This window comes from Myotis davidii, unplaced genomic scaffold (genome assembly GCF_000327345.1).
Source record: "Myotis davidii unplaced genomic scaffold, ASM32734v1 scaffold874, whole genome shotgun sequence".
In the NCBI taxonomy this organism is placed as follows: domain Eukaryota; kingdom Metazoa; phylum Chordata; class Mammalia; order Chiroptera; family Vespertilionidae; genus Myotis; species Myotis davidii.
The window spans coordinates 475,775-492,081 of record NW_006285611.1 but is presented as its reverse complement, the minus strand read 5'-3'; the positions used below and the strand labels follow the sequence as shown (position 1 = coordinate 492,081).

Below are 16,307 nucleotides of genomic sequence, written 5' to 3'. Positions count from 1 at the left end.
GTGCCCACGTCAGCTCCTTTTGTCTAGAGTAGCTTGACAACTGCACTATGTGTTGTCAATTAACTGGGCCACTTGCAAAGGACATCTGAAAAATTAATCAGCTTCAAAATGAGTTTCCCAGAAAACCCATACTTGTCAAACTTGCAATGGTAACTACAGAATGGTTGCCTGGGTGACATTTAAACACAAAGACAGTAATAGAAAAAAAAAGGCACTCAGGTTCTTCTAAAATTTGATCTAAGTTTCTGAAATGCTGGGCTTTCTTAAGGTATAATACAAGCATTACTTAAACAACACCAACTTTTACTTGACAATTCCAGGTAATTGCATAAAAAAATTCTCTTAACCAAATGCATACTTTAGTGCTGTGTATCCTTTAGGGATGAAAACTCAGAACCAGTCTCATAATTGTAATTGCCAAGCAGGATGGGAATAGGAAAATCTTTTTTTTTTTTTTTGTGATTGAACACACTCTCCTCTCTCAATTCTCCTTTTAGGTGGCCATCAATGTAAAGAAATCCCACGCTTCTTTTGCCCATATCCCTGGGCACAATGAGCATGCTCACATCTTCCCTATCCATAGCAGAGTTCTTGGCTGCACTCCAGTTCCAGCCCTGGTTCTAAATTGGAGCAGAGTATGAGGCAGGTCTTCCCACATAGTTTAAAAATTCCTCTTTAAAAGGATTATCTATATTCTGGCACAGAAGCTGAAAAAAAAGAGCAACCATCTCTCTCTCTTTTTTTTAAAATTTCTCTTTGTCTAAGATCTGGGGCACCCAGATTAACTATTAATGGTCAAAGCACAGACATGACTTGGCTGGTGAATTGTCTACATGATATGATTGGACGCCCTGCTCTGTGCATGACAGGGGGCAGTGCCACAACTCCCCAATCGGCCCTGCTCTGAGCCCAACCAGGGGCTGCACCTAGGGATTGGGCCTGCCGTCTGCCACCTGGGAGCAGGCCTAAGCCAGCAGGGCGTTATCTCCTGAGGGGTCGAGACTAGGAGAGGGCACAGGCTGGTTACTTACTAAAAAAAATTTTTTTAAGGAAAACTATATTACCCCATTAATTGAGAAGTAAAGTCATTTACCATAAGTACAAAATACATTAAATACACATGAAAGTAATATATAACTATTAAACTATAAAACAATCTGTATCCTGCCTAAAACATCTCATCTCTCATTTCGGGTGTATTTGCCATAGTTTGGGAAGTATGAAGTTACTAGAACACTCTCTAAATGTGTAGTGTTCTCTGAAATGATAGTGACTTATATGCTTATTGCTATTGTACTTTTGGTGCTTCATAAAAAAGCCAAACACTCAACCTTATTCCATCCAGATGGTATAGGTGGTTGTTTCAGAGGTGCAAACTAAATTTGTTTCTTAAAAACACACATTCATATAAGTTAAGAAAAATCTCAAGAAAAGGCTAAGGGTTAAATACATTCTTTTTCAATGATGATAGTCCCTAAGAGTGCAGATTTCTTAAATGAAGTACGTCATTACATGTGATGAAGTCAGCCATCAGCCCAGACCTTCTGAGCTGGAGTGGATCCTCAGAGATTATCTAGTTATATTCATCAAGATATTAAACTTTTGTAATGAAAAGACCCCCAAGTGCAGTGGCTCATTTTTCTCTTTGGGGTGAGGAATGGGGCTTTGTCCAAACTAGCAATGGTCCAGGTTAGTTGGACAACTCCTGCTACGTGTCCTCATGGCATGTGTGTTAGGGCCTGGGTGGCTGTCATGATGCTCCCAGTGGGCAGAAAAGGAGAAAAGAGAATGTGGAGGTGGCACTTTGTTGTCTTAAGGCTCAAACCAAGAGTGCACACATAGCTCCCACGCACATTCCATTGGCAGGAACTTAGCCACGTGCTCAGCTAGCTCTCCTACCGTGGAAGTAGGGACAACACATTTTAATGGACAGTCAGTAGTCTCAGCCTCCCTGGCCCAACACATCTCCTTTTGAAGAGGAAGAAACAAAAGCCCATAAAGAAAAAATAAGTTACCTCCATGGCCATGCCAGCTGGGAGATTTCAAAGCCATTCAAAGTCATTCAGTTATTTATCCAGCCTGCCCAGCCCATATTTTGCTGAGCAGCTATTACATGCCAGGCATTGTTCTAGGCCCCAGAGACAAAAAGAAAGACAAGATCTTTGCATTTAAGATTTTACTTCTAATTGGAAGAGGAAGATAATAAGTAGGTATAAGGAGGAAAGATAACTTTAAGGTTAGAAAGAAGGTTGTTGAGAGAAGGCTGGCACGGATCATGTAGGTTTTATTAATGATGTCTAGGTCATTATTCTATGCCTCTTCTCTTGCTTCAGGTCTTCTGTTTAACTGCACTCATACATGGTGGTCAGAAGGACGATGATAGGAAGGATCACCAGCTTTTAAAGTACTATATACTGGTTCAAGGTGTGGGTAGAGTCCCATTAACCTTGGTCCTATCAGCAGACTGCCTGTAGCTACCAGTCAAAGTGTTTGGATTGACTGTGACTGCTAATGGAAACTGACAGCTCTCTTTCAGGATCAGAATTTTGAGTTCATCCCAAATGAACAGTGCTAGCAAACAACTAGTGATTATTAGGTGCCTGATGTGACAAGATTTTGATGTCTTAATTTAGTTCCCAGTGGGAGGATGCATGTCATACAAGCTGCCTGGTACCACAAATGGAAAAGTGATTTGTATAAAGAGGCTGTAGGTGAGAGTCCGGGGAAGGCAAGCTTACCTGGTGGAAGAGAGGGGCCCTACATAATACCCTGGGCATTAAAGGAAGTGAGTGAAAGTGAAGGCAACGCTCATCAACTTAAAGAGGATTGGCTCTTCTCTCAGAGCTTGGTTTGGAGAAGTATTATTTATAAAGGATTGCCTGAAAGCTATATCATCCACTCAATTTAAAACATTTACTTTAGATATTAAATTTTAGGTTTACCGAGATCATAAAAAGCCTGCTAGCCAAATTCTCTAGATCCTTTCCTTACTTTCTGGAGTAAGTTATTTCTTCTCCAACCTGTTTTTGGTCAATTAGTTTTAAGGAAAAGGATGCAACCTGGCTGGTGTTGCTCAGTGGTTGAGCATCGACCTATGAAGGAGATCATGGTTCAATTCCTGGTCAGGGCACATACCTGGGGTTGTGGGCTCAATCTCCAGTAGGGGGCGTGCAGGAAACAGCTGATCGATGATTCTCTCCCATCATTAGTATTTCTATCTCTCTTGCCCTCTCCCTTCCTCTCTGAAATCAATAAAAAACATATTTAAAAAGTAGGATGCAATATACAGATGATGTATCATACAATTGTACCCTGGAAACCTATATGATTTTAGTATTAGTGTTCAGTCTGCACCATACTCACTGTTATTAATTTTCATATTAGCATTCAAAATAAAAGTCAGTAAGTGTCTATTGGGAACAAATTGCGTCAGGCATTGTATCAACAGCTTTTACCTATGTTTGAATTTATTCTTCACTGAAATCTCTGAGACAGAAATGTTACGTGGCACAAGGCCAAGGCTCTCACGCCTGACACGTGATTGGCTAGATTTGTGTGGCAGGGAGAGAAGTCTGAGGCGTCCCAGGTTAATTTACAGCAGGCCAGAGGATGGAAGGAAGAGCCAAGAGAAGTAAATCAGGTAACAACTGCAGGGCGAAGCCAACAAAGGCGGCCTAGCATTTGTTTAATGTATACTGAAGAAACACTATTTGGTATACACTAAATAAATGTGGCTGTTTCAGCGATTAGCTAAAGAGAATAGCCAGGCACCGCCGATCACCAGGCAGCTCTGATTCCTGCTTCCCTGGGAACTCCCACCAGCAGCCCAAAGGAGCAAACACCTCCTCCTCACGGACTCTGCATCTATCCCAGGGTGAGTTCCACTTCTCAGTCTCCCACCCCGTTCATCTGTAGCCAGTGTGAAATGTTTCTTCCCTCTACTCAAGGTATTAAAAAAGCCCATCAACGCAGGGCGATGGACATGGTCCCTTCTCCATCCAGTCCTGCTGCTAGTGGTTCGGACCACAGGCCCCAGGACCTGGTCCTTTTCTGGGGAACATTTGGCCCCATAAACTCTTTCTTTTAGAAAAGCGTTTGGCCATGAAAGTTTTTAACATGTGAAAAATGGAAAAAAATTTAAGTTCTGCCGTAGCCGGTTTGGCTCAGTGGATAGAGAGACAGCTTGAGGACTGAAGGGTCAAGGGCATGTGCCTTGGTTGCGGGCATATCCCCAGTGGGGGGTGTGCAAGGGGCGGCTGATCGATGTTTCTCTCTCATCGATGTTTCTAGCTCTCTGTCCCTCTTCCTTCCTCTCTGTAAAAAATCAATAAAATATATTAAAAAATTTTAAGTTCTAATATTGGTGATAACGAGCTTCAAATTTAATTCTTAATGCAAATTGAGACTAAAATGAAATTGATTGGGATGTTAAAAATAATGAATTCTCTTTGTTCGTAAGCTTTCAGACTTTGGGTTCAATCAGAAAAGAAAGTAGTAAAATTAAAGATTATATGAATTGCTAGAAGTAAACCCAAAATGAAGGTGAGATGTGTTATAGATTTTACCTATATATGTATATATCTCCGAGAATAGAATCCTGCTTATGACATGTAAGTTAATTTTCCAACTCAGGTTTAAAAAAATTTTTGAAAACAGAAATGTACATAAATAAGAGATTACCTTTAAACTCTCTAATGCTACTCAGGTAGCTTTTGGTGGAGCCAGAATTTGACATCAGCTCTTTTCTCTCCCCCTGGCCTAGGATACTAATGCGATAGGCCCTTGAAAATGTCTTCTTGAAGTCCCAAGGCACCACTTTGCACTGCATTTCTTTCTTAGTTAACATGAGGTCATGCATGCATTTCCAGAACTGGCTCAGTCTGCTCTTCACGACCTACCGTCTCGTCTCCCTTTATGAAGTATTCCATCTCTGTCCATCGACCGCTGTTTGTTTAGCCGTTCCCCTATTGTTAGCCATTTGGGTTCTTTCCAATCACTAATTATTATAAATGGGCTTGGAAAACTAGTAAGTGCGAGACAGTCCTAAGGCTCCCTCATCATTCTTTTGTTATCACACTCCCAGGATGCAGGCGTTTTATGTCTTCCTGACCTTCTTTTTCCTAATGGCATTGTTATCAAAGCACTGACGATCTGAAAACATAAGCCTTATTAAATCATCCAAGGCGGTGCAATCAGTTTTATTTTTTCTTCAAGGATGATAGGGAAGCCCCCCCCCGCCCCCCCAATTCTGGGTCTGCATCTGCAATTCTTCACAAGGTTGTTAATCAAATACCACATTTTTCCTTCTAAGTTTTGTTTTGGTTCACTTTCAAGTAAATTCATTTTGGTTCCCCTAAGCCCGTGGTCAGCAAACCGCAGCTCGCGAGCCATATGCGGCTCTTTGGCCCCTGAGTGTGGCTCTTCCTAAGCCTTAGGAGTACCCTAATTAAGTTAATAACAATGTATCTACCTATATAGTTTAAGTTAAAAATTTGGCTTTCAAAAGACATTTCAATCGTTGTACTGTTGATATTTGGCTCTGTTGACTAATGAGTTTGCTGACCACTGCAAGCCATCCATAATTTTATTTTTAAGTTAAGGAGCCAGGAAAAATATAAACAAAATGGTTTAATGTTCTAAATTCACTGTCTAGAAAACACAAATACAAAAATACACATATTAAACATAAAGTTTACTTTCAAAGATGTCTCATTCTGCAGAACACATTTATTATACAAAAGCTGGGAAATATAAAAAAGGAGATAGAAGGAAGGAAAAGGTCATAATTCCACTTTTTCAGAGATCCCACTATGAGAAGCTTGGTGTATTTCCTTCTATGCAGAATTTCTTTCTTTACATAATTATTTTGAAAAGTACTAAATGTTTAATTCACTTGAGAATAGTTTTAGGTTGTATGAAAGGTAAAAACAAAAAACATCACTGGTTAGAGTTCAGACTCCTCAGGTGGAATAATTTCTTAGGGCTGATCCTGTCTTGACCTCATTTTACCTGGGTGACTTTGGGCAAATCCTATGAACCTGCAATTCTCAAAATTGGGAAGGTTGTTAAAATCGGCATTTCTGCGTTGCACACCAGGCTTATTGAATCAGAAAGAGAAGTGAGAATTACTGCCTGAACCTCCTTGGGAGTCTTCCTCCTATGCCAGTAGAAGTGGGACGGGTTTGGGAGGTCTAGGACAGGCGTTCCTACCAGAGAGTACCCCTGGGTGGGGAAGAGAAATTCAAGAACCTGAGAATCCTGGAAACTTGTTCGCAAGTTTGTGTCACCTCACATGGATGCATTTTTGTGGAATGTCTACAGTCTGAACATGTTACAGATTTATCAAAGAGCTTCCTACCCAGAAAGGTGCCTGAGCCGTCACTGATCTAAGATCCTCTCCCCAAATCTCTCTGTAATGGTTGTGAGAAGTGTCATGATGTCCCCTATGAACATCCACCTTCTTCCCCCCTGGCCAGCAAAGATATGAGACTTTCTGTCCACCTTTTCACTAGTTGTATAGCCTCAAGTAAGTTGCACGGCCCCTTTCCTTAGCTTAATTTCCCTCTTGAAAATATTAATACAGTACCGTTAATATTTTATTCTGCACCTACCTACTATTTGCCAGGCTCTGTGCTAAGCACTTTTAAGATCTCATTGCAATCCACTTGACAAACCTATGGAAGAGGCACTACTATTATCTCTTTTATGAATGAGTAAACAGGCACAGAGAGGTCAAGTAACTTGTCCATGATCACACAGCTAGTAGATGAAGAAGTTGCGATTCAAAACCATGTTGGCTGCTTCGAAAGCCTATGCTAATAATAATAAGTACTATTAGTAATAATATTATTTCTAATACGACTACCACTGGTAATTAATAATACTAATTATTATTAACAGCACTACTAATATTATTACTGAAAGTACTACCTGCAGCACAAGATAATGGAATTGAAAGCATGCACTAGACTAGCTGGTAATTATAACAAAAGGAATAACTTGACTTCTGGAAGCCTCCATTCAACTGGGATAGAAAATGGCATCTGCCTTGTAGGGCTGCTGAGAGAGTGAAATGAACGAATGCTTACAGCATTAGCCTGCACCTGATAGATTTAAAAATATTTTTATTTTTATTTAAAATATGTATTGTGTTAAAATACATATAATACAAAATTGGCCCTTTTAACCATTTTCAAATGTTCAGTTTAGTGGCATTCCTCACATTCCTATCGTTGCCCATTTGCTGAATAGATTTTACTTTGTTTTTGTTTTCTAGACTATGCAGAGTGCTCAGCACAAAACCTGGCACATTGCAAATATTGAAGAAGAACTTTCAGCTTTTCCCCTCTTGCCACTCATGCCCCTCCCTTCCCGCAGCCTTCGAAAGCTCCATAATGCTGCAGAGGTTTTGGTTACTATTCTGTGTAGTGTGGGAGGAAGAATGATGGGATACCCTATCTGGGACACATGACTTTACCTTCTATGCCTCAGTTTCCTCATCTGTAAAATAGGGATTAGAGCAACATCTACTTAATAAGGTTGTGGCAGAGGATATAACCATGCAAAACTCTCAGAATAGCTTTAGCCCCATTCAACTCTTAGTAAATTCTAGAGACAGCTTCAATGATTGTTGTTGTTCCTGGGAAGGGCACACCTCATGGATGCACGGGAGCTGGAGGCTGGCTCTGGCTCAGGTGGCTGCTTGCCCTTGTCCTTCCCCACACCCTGACCGTGAGCGCTCAGGAGAAACAGAACCATGGAGGAGGAGAAGTGAGTCCTTTAGGAACCCACAGAGCTCTTTGTTCCATAAAAAGCTTCGACTCAGGCTGCTGTAGTGGCCTTGGTATTTTTGTGTCTCCTTAGCTTCTATTTCAAGAGCAGATTGGCGTGGGAATGTTTTCCTTTATATTAAGCCTCAAGTAGTTGTTGGGTAACAGCTGTTCTTATAGATAATCTTTGAGGCATTGAGATGCTGCTGAGAAACATATTTCTGGAAGTCAAAACAGCTCCCTTATTTTATTTGACCGATTCTATTTTTCTCCATGCCTTCACTCATGCTGTCACTTCTAGAATTCTCTTTTCTACCCCTGCTGCTGCCCTCATTGACTTGCTGTTATTTTCCTCTTGGAGCTTTCTCAGGTTCTCCCTGGGCTTGGTGTTGTACTCTGACTTGAGTGTTGGTAGTTCTAAAGAAGTCTCTCCCTCCTGGATGTCAGGTTCTGGAAGGTTCTAGGTCTCTTTCAATTCACAACCATTTCCTCAATGTCATAAAGTAGAAGATTATAGCGAACCTTTCTCTTTGTCCACTCAACATCTAAACACCTTACTTGTTTCGGGGTGAGGGGTCCTAAATAGGTAGGGGGAAGGGTCCCAACTTTCACACAGAAGCCAGATGAGATGAGATGTTGGCGAGAGTTAGCATTGCTCATTTGTGCCCAAGTCTGATTCTCCAGCCTCTTGGTTTTTCTGCTTTGTAAACTGCCAGACTCTCTGGACATTTCCTTTTCTGTTTAAGTTGACTAATCCTGGTTTCAGTATTTGCAACCAATAATTCTTACTATTATAGCGTCATAAACATACTGGGAACTTCAGAGATGTTTATCCATTTCAGTTTTCTAAAATCCTATGTAATCATTATCTATTGTTTATGTCTCCCCAACATTTTGGTCCCCCTTGGGGTACTAGAAGTCTGAATTCCTTTTTCCTAACCACCCAGTTTCCTTTTTGGGCCGTGTGTTTCCAACAGAGTTGACTCCAGTCAGGGCTGCCTGGTGGGCATGTCTGGCCAAAACACTGCATCCCTCTGGCCACGGTGATTGTTTCAGCATTCAGTGATGTGACTTCATCCAGGCCATGAGACTCAGCCCCAGGACTTCTGCTGGAACTATTGGGAAAGAGACGTTCCCCCACCCCTGGGGGCTACTAATTTCATACCATGTATGACTGGAGTTCCCAAGGTCACCATGAGGGTGAGCCAACCTGAAAGGTTGTGAACATGAACTAATACAGAAGAAAGCAAAGTGGAGAGCAGAGGAAAAAGAAATTCCTGATGATATTGCTTGAGGTCCTGGATTGAATTATGCCTGATTGTAATAATAATACCTGGCATGTGTGAAATACTATGCACTAAGCATGAGTGTAAGCATTTCACATGTTGTATTGGTTTCCTAGAGCTGCCGAAACAAAGTTCTACAAGCTGGGCAGTTTAAAACAAACAGAAATGTAAAAAATGTATTGCCTTATAGTTCTGGAGGCTAAAAGTTCAAATTCAAGATGTTGGCAGGGCCATGCTCCCTATTCTAAACTGAACTGTGTCCCCTCCATACCAACCTCAAATTTGTGTGTTGAAGCCTCAACCCCCAGTGTTAACTGTATTTGGAAGTAAGTTAGTTGAATAAGGTCATAGGATTGAGTCTTGATTTGATAGAATTAGTAACCTTTAAGAAGATACACAAGAGACCTCATTCTTTCTCTCCACCATGTGAGGACACAAGGAGAAGGTGGTCATCTGCAAGCCAGGAAGAGAAAGTTCACCAGAAACCAATCCTACCTGACTTTGACTTAGAACTTCTAGCCTCCAGAACTGTGAGAAAACTAATTTCCATTGTTTTAGCCAATCAGTTTATGGTATTTTCTTACAATAGCTCAAGCAAACTAATATACTCCCTCTGAAACTGTAGGGAAGAATCTTTCCTTGCCTGCTACAACTTTGGTAGTCCTAGATCTCCTTGGTTTGAAGCTGTAGCATTTCAATCTCTCCCTCAATCATCACATGGCATCTTTGTGTCTGTGTCTCTGTATCTCTCACCCCTTATTATAAGGACAGCAATCACGTTCAATTAAAGGCAACTCTACTCCAGTATGATCTCACCTGAACTAATTACATTTGCAAAGATCCTATTTCCAAATAAAGAAATTGGTGGCACTAAGGGTTAGGACTTGAACATTTTGGGGGGAGCATAATTGAACCCATAATACATGCATTAACCCACTCAAACCCATGATTATTATCATCACACTCAGGGGAAGCAAAGCCCAGAGAACTTAACTAACATGCTTACAGTGAGTAAGGATTTGAGCAGGGATCTGGGCTCAGGTGATGTGGTGACAAAGCCTGCAGGTTTAGCCACAGCAAAAACCTGACTCAACTTAGAGATCAAATTCAATCAATTCTCTTAATTTGCTTAGGCCAGTTTGAGCTGGATTTCTGTCCCTTGTAATGGTTCCTCTCCTCTATCATTTGCCTTCTTCTTTCCTGTATCTGACTGACAGCTAGGCCTCAGGACTTGACTCAGACCTGCCCCTTGGGGTGTACCCCAGGTACTAGAATTACTGCTTCCTCTTCCTTCCCCTTCCATCCTCCCCATCAATACTGTTTGTGCATCAGATGCTAGCTCTCAGCTGGGTTAGGAGGAAGCCACAGGAAGTAAATCAATACAGAGTGAGATGTGATTTATAGATTGTAATTTTCCTAGGAGTTTTAGCTTTTAAAAGCAGGCCATTAACCTGTTTACTGTCTGGAAGAAGTTGAGATAGTAAGGTAAGGAGGTCTTCAGGCAAAATGGAGAACTTTAGGGGAAGGTATCCTTTGCATTTCTTTAATTCCAAACGGATGACGTGTGGAAGTTCAGTGTGTGAGTCTCCCTATTGGGATTAATTATAACATCTTCTGGATGTAGCAATCTTGTATTTATAAAGTAGTGCAACAGTCTTGTATTTATAAAGATTGCTGCTTCAGTTGTTTTAGTTGATTCAAGATTTTGTCTTTTTTTTCCCCCAATTCCCTTGAAATGTTCTTTGCCCCATGTCAAACTTTTAAACCTTACCTATAATTCAAATGCCTTATACATAGAGGATTTTAGCTGACTCCTTTCAGAATAAGTTTCTTCCTAAATAGCATCATTCATTACAGTAATCAGCATTGAAAAGCAACAACACACCAAGTTAGGTGTTTTTCTATTTTTCTCCTGAAAAATCTCAGCTCCTAGAGATAGGGGATGAGTCAGAATCTTACTCCTTCTTAACTTCTTAATCTTCTTAACTGAAGGTGGTCTGACACATTAGTTAAGGGCCCCAGCTCAGAGTCAGAAAGAATTGGATTGGAATTTCCACTGTGATAGTTATTCTTTCTAGGGTCATAAGAAGATGAACTAACACAGCATTCTTAGCTATAATGTGGACATTACTCCATGTTGTAAAGCTGTTGTAAGAATTAAGTGACATATTGACTGTAAAGCTTTTAATTCAAGTTCAGCACATAAGGTTCAAAGAAGGCTGTAATTTTCTTATTTTTATTTTTATAATGATCTCTCAACAGAAGAGAGTACCTTGCATGTACATTAGTGCTCCAGCAAATGTGTGGATTTTAATAGTTAGAATACAATATTTCCAGGCCAATCTGAACACTGAATTTCTAGATAACTGTGCCCTGAAGGGGAGGGTTATATCAAATTCAATTTTCATGAACAAACCTTTATTTCCCAGTGGTACTGTGAGTTAAGGCATAGTCATCTAAGTGGGCTTAATACTAGCAGCAGGGCTGATAATGGGTGGCTATCTCGGTTCAACTAAAATTCCTGGCTCTCTGGAATTGCTAATTGCAACCTGAAATTTAGGGAGATGTTTACTTGCTTCTCTGTTCATGGGGAAGAAGCTCCTTTTCTGTCCTGTTTGTTTGGATTCATTAAATTAGAGATGAGTGGGAAGTCCCAGCAGGGACACTGGGAAAGCTTATTTCATGGGATTATGCACATTTTATGAGAAGTCAGGAAGAATGGGAACTTTGGGTGGACTCCTCCAAACAGGGATGGAGAGTTTTCCATTCTGGCTTGGGTAAGTCACCAGCGTGCAAGCACAAGGGTCCTGAAATGAGGCTTGAATTCTGGCTTTGACACTTATTAGCTGCTAACTTGTAACGGGAGAAATCACTAAATCTCCTGGAGACTCACTTATTCACTCATTTATTTAAGTTCTTATTGTGCGTTAAACACCATTCTAGGCTCCAGAAAGATGGTAATAAAGTAAACACAGAAGAATCCATGCTGTCATCAACCTCATGTTTTAATGCAACAGAAATATACAGCAAGTAATAGCAAATTTCCTTCTGCGCAGGAGGGAAAGAAAAAGTGAGAAACCAGCAAAGGAGGTTGAGAAAAGGCAGCTAGAGAAAGGAAAATCAGCAAGTGCAGAGTTCTGGAGCACAGTAAAGAAAGTGTTTGAGAGATGAGAGTCATCACCTATATTAAGTGCTACTGAAAGGTGATGTAAGATCAGGATGAGAGTTGGAATTAGCCCATGTGGGGGTTATTGATGACCTTGAGAAAGGCAGTTTTGATAAAAGCCTAATTGGGGTGGATTTAAGAGAGATTGGGAGGAAAGAATTTACACACAATGAGGCTAGACAACTCTTTCAATGAGTTTTGCTGTAAAAAGAAGAAACAGAGGATTTTTGTTTATATATTAATATTGGGAGAAAGAATACCATATTTGTATGCTGATGGGAATGATCCAGCAGGAAGGAAGAAGCTGAAGATGCAAGAAGGGGAAAATTTGGAAGAGCAATGTCCTTGTTTGGGCAAAAGGAGATAGAGCTAGGTGTGTAAATAGAAAGGTTGGCCTTACATAGGAGCATAGGGTGTAGAAGGGATGATAGGAGTACAGGGACAGAAAATCAGGCACGTGGATAGATGTGGTGGAGAAAGGTGTGGAAGTTCTTTTTAGTTTTCTATGTGAAATAACCATTTTTTTAAAAGCTGGAGTAAGGATGGAGCAACAGTTTTAGAGGATTAAGAAGAGAAGCTATGGGGTGAAATAGTTGCCCAAGAGAGTGGCTGGGCTAAGGAAATACAGCATTGTTGTCAGACAACAATTGGGGCTTTGAGAATAATGAGAGGGTAAAGTGAGATCAGCCAGAAAGGTAGTATGTTTTTCTATTAGCTAAATAGATAACCTCCACAGAGAAGCCAGTGAGTTGGATTGAATTCAAACTATGAATTAGTCAAGTAAATATGACAAAGCAATAGAGCGACAATGGAATTGAAGGTGTATGCAAGATGACAAAGGTGACTTGCCTTGGAATATAAGGAAGGACTGAGACACGAGGGACAGTGAAGAAGTGGCAGGATAAATAGATTGAAGTTTGAAATGCAGTCAAAGAATTGTCCTGGAGCAGGACCAGAAAATGACAAGATTGGTGGTGGCAAGAAGGTCAAAATCTGAGGGAACAGAATATGAGGAGTTTTTATGGGGATATCAACCTATCAGATCTGTGACAGGAGTTGTGTTCAGGAGAAAGACAGTGATACAATTGCTAACATCCTCAGCAATTGAGGAGTAGTGACTTGGCTTTAAGGAATGGAGCAAGTGACTATAATAAAAAGAGGGGGTGTGCAAATATAGTTTCATGATATGAGAGTCAAAGCTTAAATTTTTTTTTTTGGTGAGGAAGGAGGGAGAATGATTTGAAGCATCAGTGAAGCAATAAGGAGGGTATCTACCCCTGATTCCAGTTCCAGTCAATTCAACAGATCTCAGATTCTTTCACTTGCGCTATTTTCTTCATTGCAATCTCAAGCCATCATCATCCCTAGCATGGAACATTGTTATAACTGCAAAGCAATTTTGTCAGTATCTAAGCTATCTTTTCCTTTTGAGCCATTATCTACACAAATAGCAAGATCCATCTTTTCAAAACCTCACATGCATGTTATCCCACTCATCCTCATGTTTCAACAAAATAAGTCAGTCCCAACAAAATAAAAATCCTTTGGAGGTTCTCATTCATTCCCACTATGGCCCATAAAGTGCTGCCCCTGCCTCCTCAGCCTTCCTCATCCCAGCTTCATCTTCCACCGCTCTTTCTCTCTCAATATTTAAGCCCCATCGGTCTTTTATTCCTGGTCTGCATCATGCCCTTTCACTAATATTATTTGAATACGCAACTGAATCATAACCTTTATTTATTGAGTACTTACTGTGTGGTGGATATTTTGTTAAGTACTTTATAAACATTTATCATTCACAATAACACTGTAATGTGGGAATTGTTATTATACCCCATTTAGCAAAGAAGAAAACAAGCCTAGAATGATTAATTGTCGTCTCCAAGTTCCTTGTAGCTGGCTAGAATCCAGTTCCATTTGTTTGCAAAATCTATGACCTTAATCCCATGTATTATTGCTTGCCATGTCCTTCTATAGTTAAAAATGCTTTCTCCTCTGGTAGGGAGCTGGTAATGGCCTCCCCTCTTTGAGACCTAACTTCTCCCACCCTTTATCTCATGATATCACTTCTCTTTTTCCTACTCCAGCACCAGTAATGATTTTAATACTAATTCTACTGGGTTGTTGTAAAGATTTCATGAACTCATGATGTAAAAGCTCCAGTCCTGTCCTCTGTAGCTTGGTTATCAGATGGACAGCCCCTTTTCAAATGTTTGATTCTTTCTTTCAAGTAAATAAACTACTTTGATTATGATGTATTCTTTAGCACTTAAAGTTGCTTATTTCTATTAATCCCTCCATATCACACTCCATTACCCCCTTGTCTCCTTTCCACATGTTAATACCAACCTATTCTTTAAAGTTTAGAACATAGGGTAAAACTTCTTCATGAAGATCTTAGGCCAGAGAAAGAAAGGCAGTATTTAGGTCATATTGCCGTGGCCAGAGGGAAAACAATTGGAAGTTGAAGAGTCATGCAGGGACCTGGACATTCCTAGAATAGCACCGTAGACATCCCATTTGAAGATGATGAGATGATATCTTGGTTTACAAGACACAGTCTTTCCCTTGCCCAGAGAATGGTCTGATGCCCGAGGCTGAGTTTGGCACCTTCCCTGCTCTGAGGCTCAGTGCTCTTGAATTTGACAATAAGGAATACTCTTACCACCTGCATCTTCTGTGCCTTTGTTTCTCCAATTTGTGCATAGTTTTTGGGCTTTTCAGTTTTTTTCTGGAGGCTTGATGAAAGGAAATAATCACTGCAAGGCCCCTTTAAAGGTTTGCAACTGTGTCCTCTGATGTGGAGCTAAAACCCAGTTTGCACTCGTGTGCCTGCTGTCTGTGTTTGTCCAGGGGACGAGGCACTATTTCTAATTACTAAGAGGGTCAGGTAGGCTGGGGCAGGCTTGAATCACCCCCTTTCCCAATGGCCCAGGTGGGCCTGTGATCCTGTCCACATTTAAACTTGTTGCTTCCCCCACTCCCCTTCTCCCTTCTTCTCTCCCTTCCTTCCTCCCCTGCTCTCTGGCTTTTACACGGTATATTGTCACCATAAGGTGTCCATGATCTTGCTTCCTTTCTCCCTTTAAATTTTATTTATGCTTTTAGATTTTGATTCTTCATTTACATTAATTCAGTATGTTTCGTGAGCATCTTTCTTTTGGAGGTGGGGCATTCCACTCCCCCCCCAAATGTAGGCTATCATTTTGTGTGCAAATTTTTATATTACATAAATTGTGTAGCACTGTATATCTCATTATTATTTTATTTACTCAAAACAATGTTTCTAAGACATGGCTGTTTTTAATTTTTCTATTGCTGTATGCACCTCCTTGTTTCTATTGGTATTTTGTTTATATAGGTTATCAATGTCAGCTGCTGGTGAAGTGCTCCTTTCTGGGTGAAGTCTTTCCCCATTCTTCCAATGTTAAGCTCCCTCTTCTGGGCTCTTAAGGCATTTGCTCATTTTGCAATTTAAAAAAATCTATCTGATGCCGTGCAGAAGCTTTTTATTTTGACGTAGTCCCATTTGTTTATTTTCTCTTTAGTTTCCATTGCCCTAGGAGCTGTATCGGTGAAGATATTGCTTCGACATATATCTGTGATTTTGCTGCCTGTGAATTCCTCTTAGATTTTTATGGTTTCCTGTCTTTAAGTCCTGTATCCATGTTGAGTTTATTTTTGTGTATGGTGTAAGTTGGTGGTCTAGTTTCAGTTTTTTGCATGTATCTGTCCAATTTTCCCAACATCATTTATTGAAGAGACTGCCTTGACTCCATTGTATGTTCTTGCCTCCTTTGTCATATATTAATTGAGCATAGTGGCTTGGGTCAATTTCTGGGTTCTCTGTTCTATTCCATTGGTCTATATGTCTGTTCTTGTGCCAGTACCAGGCAGTACTGAGAACAGTGGCTTTGTAATACAGCTTGATATCTGGTATTGAGATCCCTCCTACTTTACTCTTCTTTTTTCAGGATTGCTGCAGCTATTCGGGGTCAGAGCAAAAGAAACCATCAGCAAAACAACAAGAAAGTCCACTGCATGGGAGAACATATTTGCCAATGTTATCTCCAGCATTTACAGGGA

At 40.5% G+C, this 16,307-nt stretch overlaps 1 long non-coding RNA gene across 2 annotated transcripts in view; it reads left to right on the top strand.

Annotated features, from left to right (window-relative positions):
- LOC107181927 overlaps positions 1-9,010 on the top strand; it is a 97,230-nt gene extending 88,220 nt beyond the window's left edge. The window contains exon 6 of one of the 2 annotated variants that reach the window (XR_001512634.1): positions 8,747-9,010. This is a non-coding gene — a long non-coding RNA (uncharacterized LOC107181927). Of the gene's footprint in view, positions 1-497; positions 661-8,746 lie in introns of those variants that run through there. The other variant, XR_001512635.1, reaches the window with a different exon arrangement.
- The last annotated feature ends 7,297 nt before the right edge of the window (positions 9,011-16,307 follow it).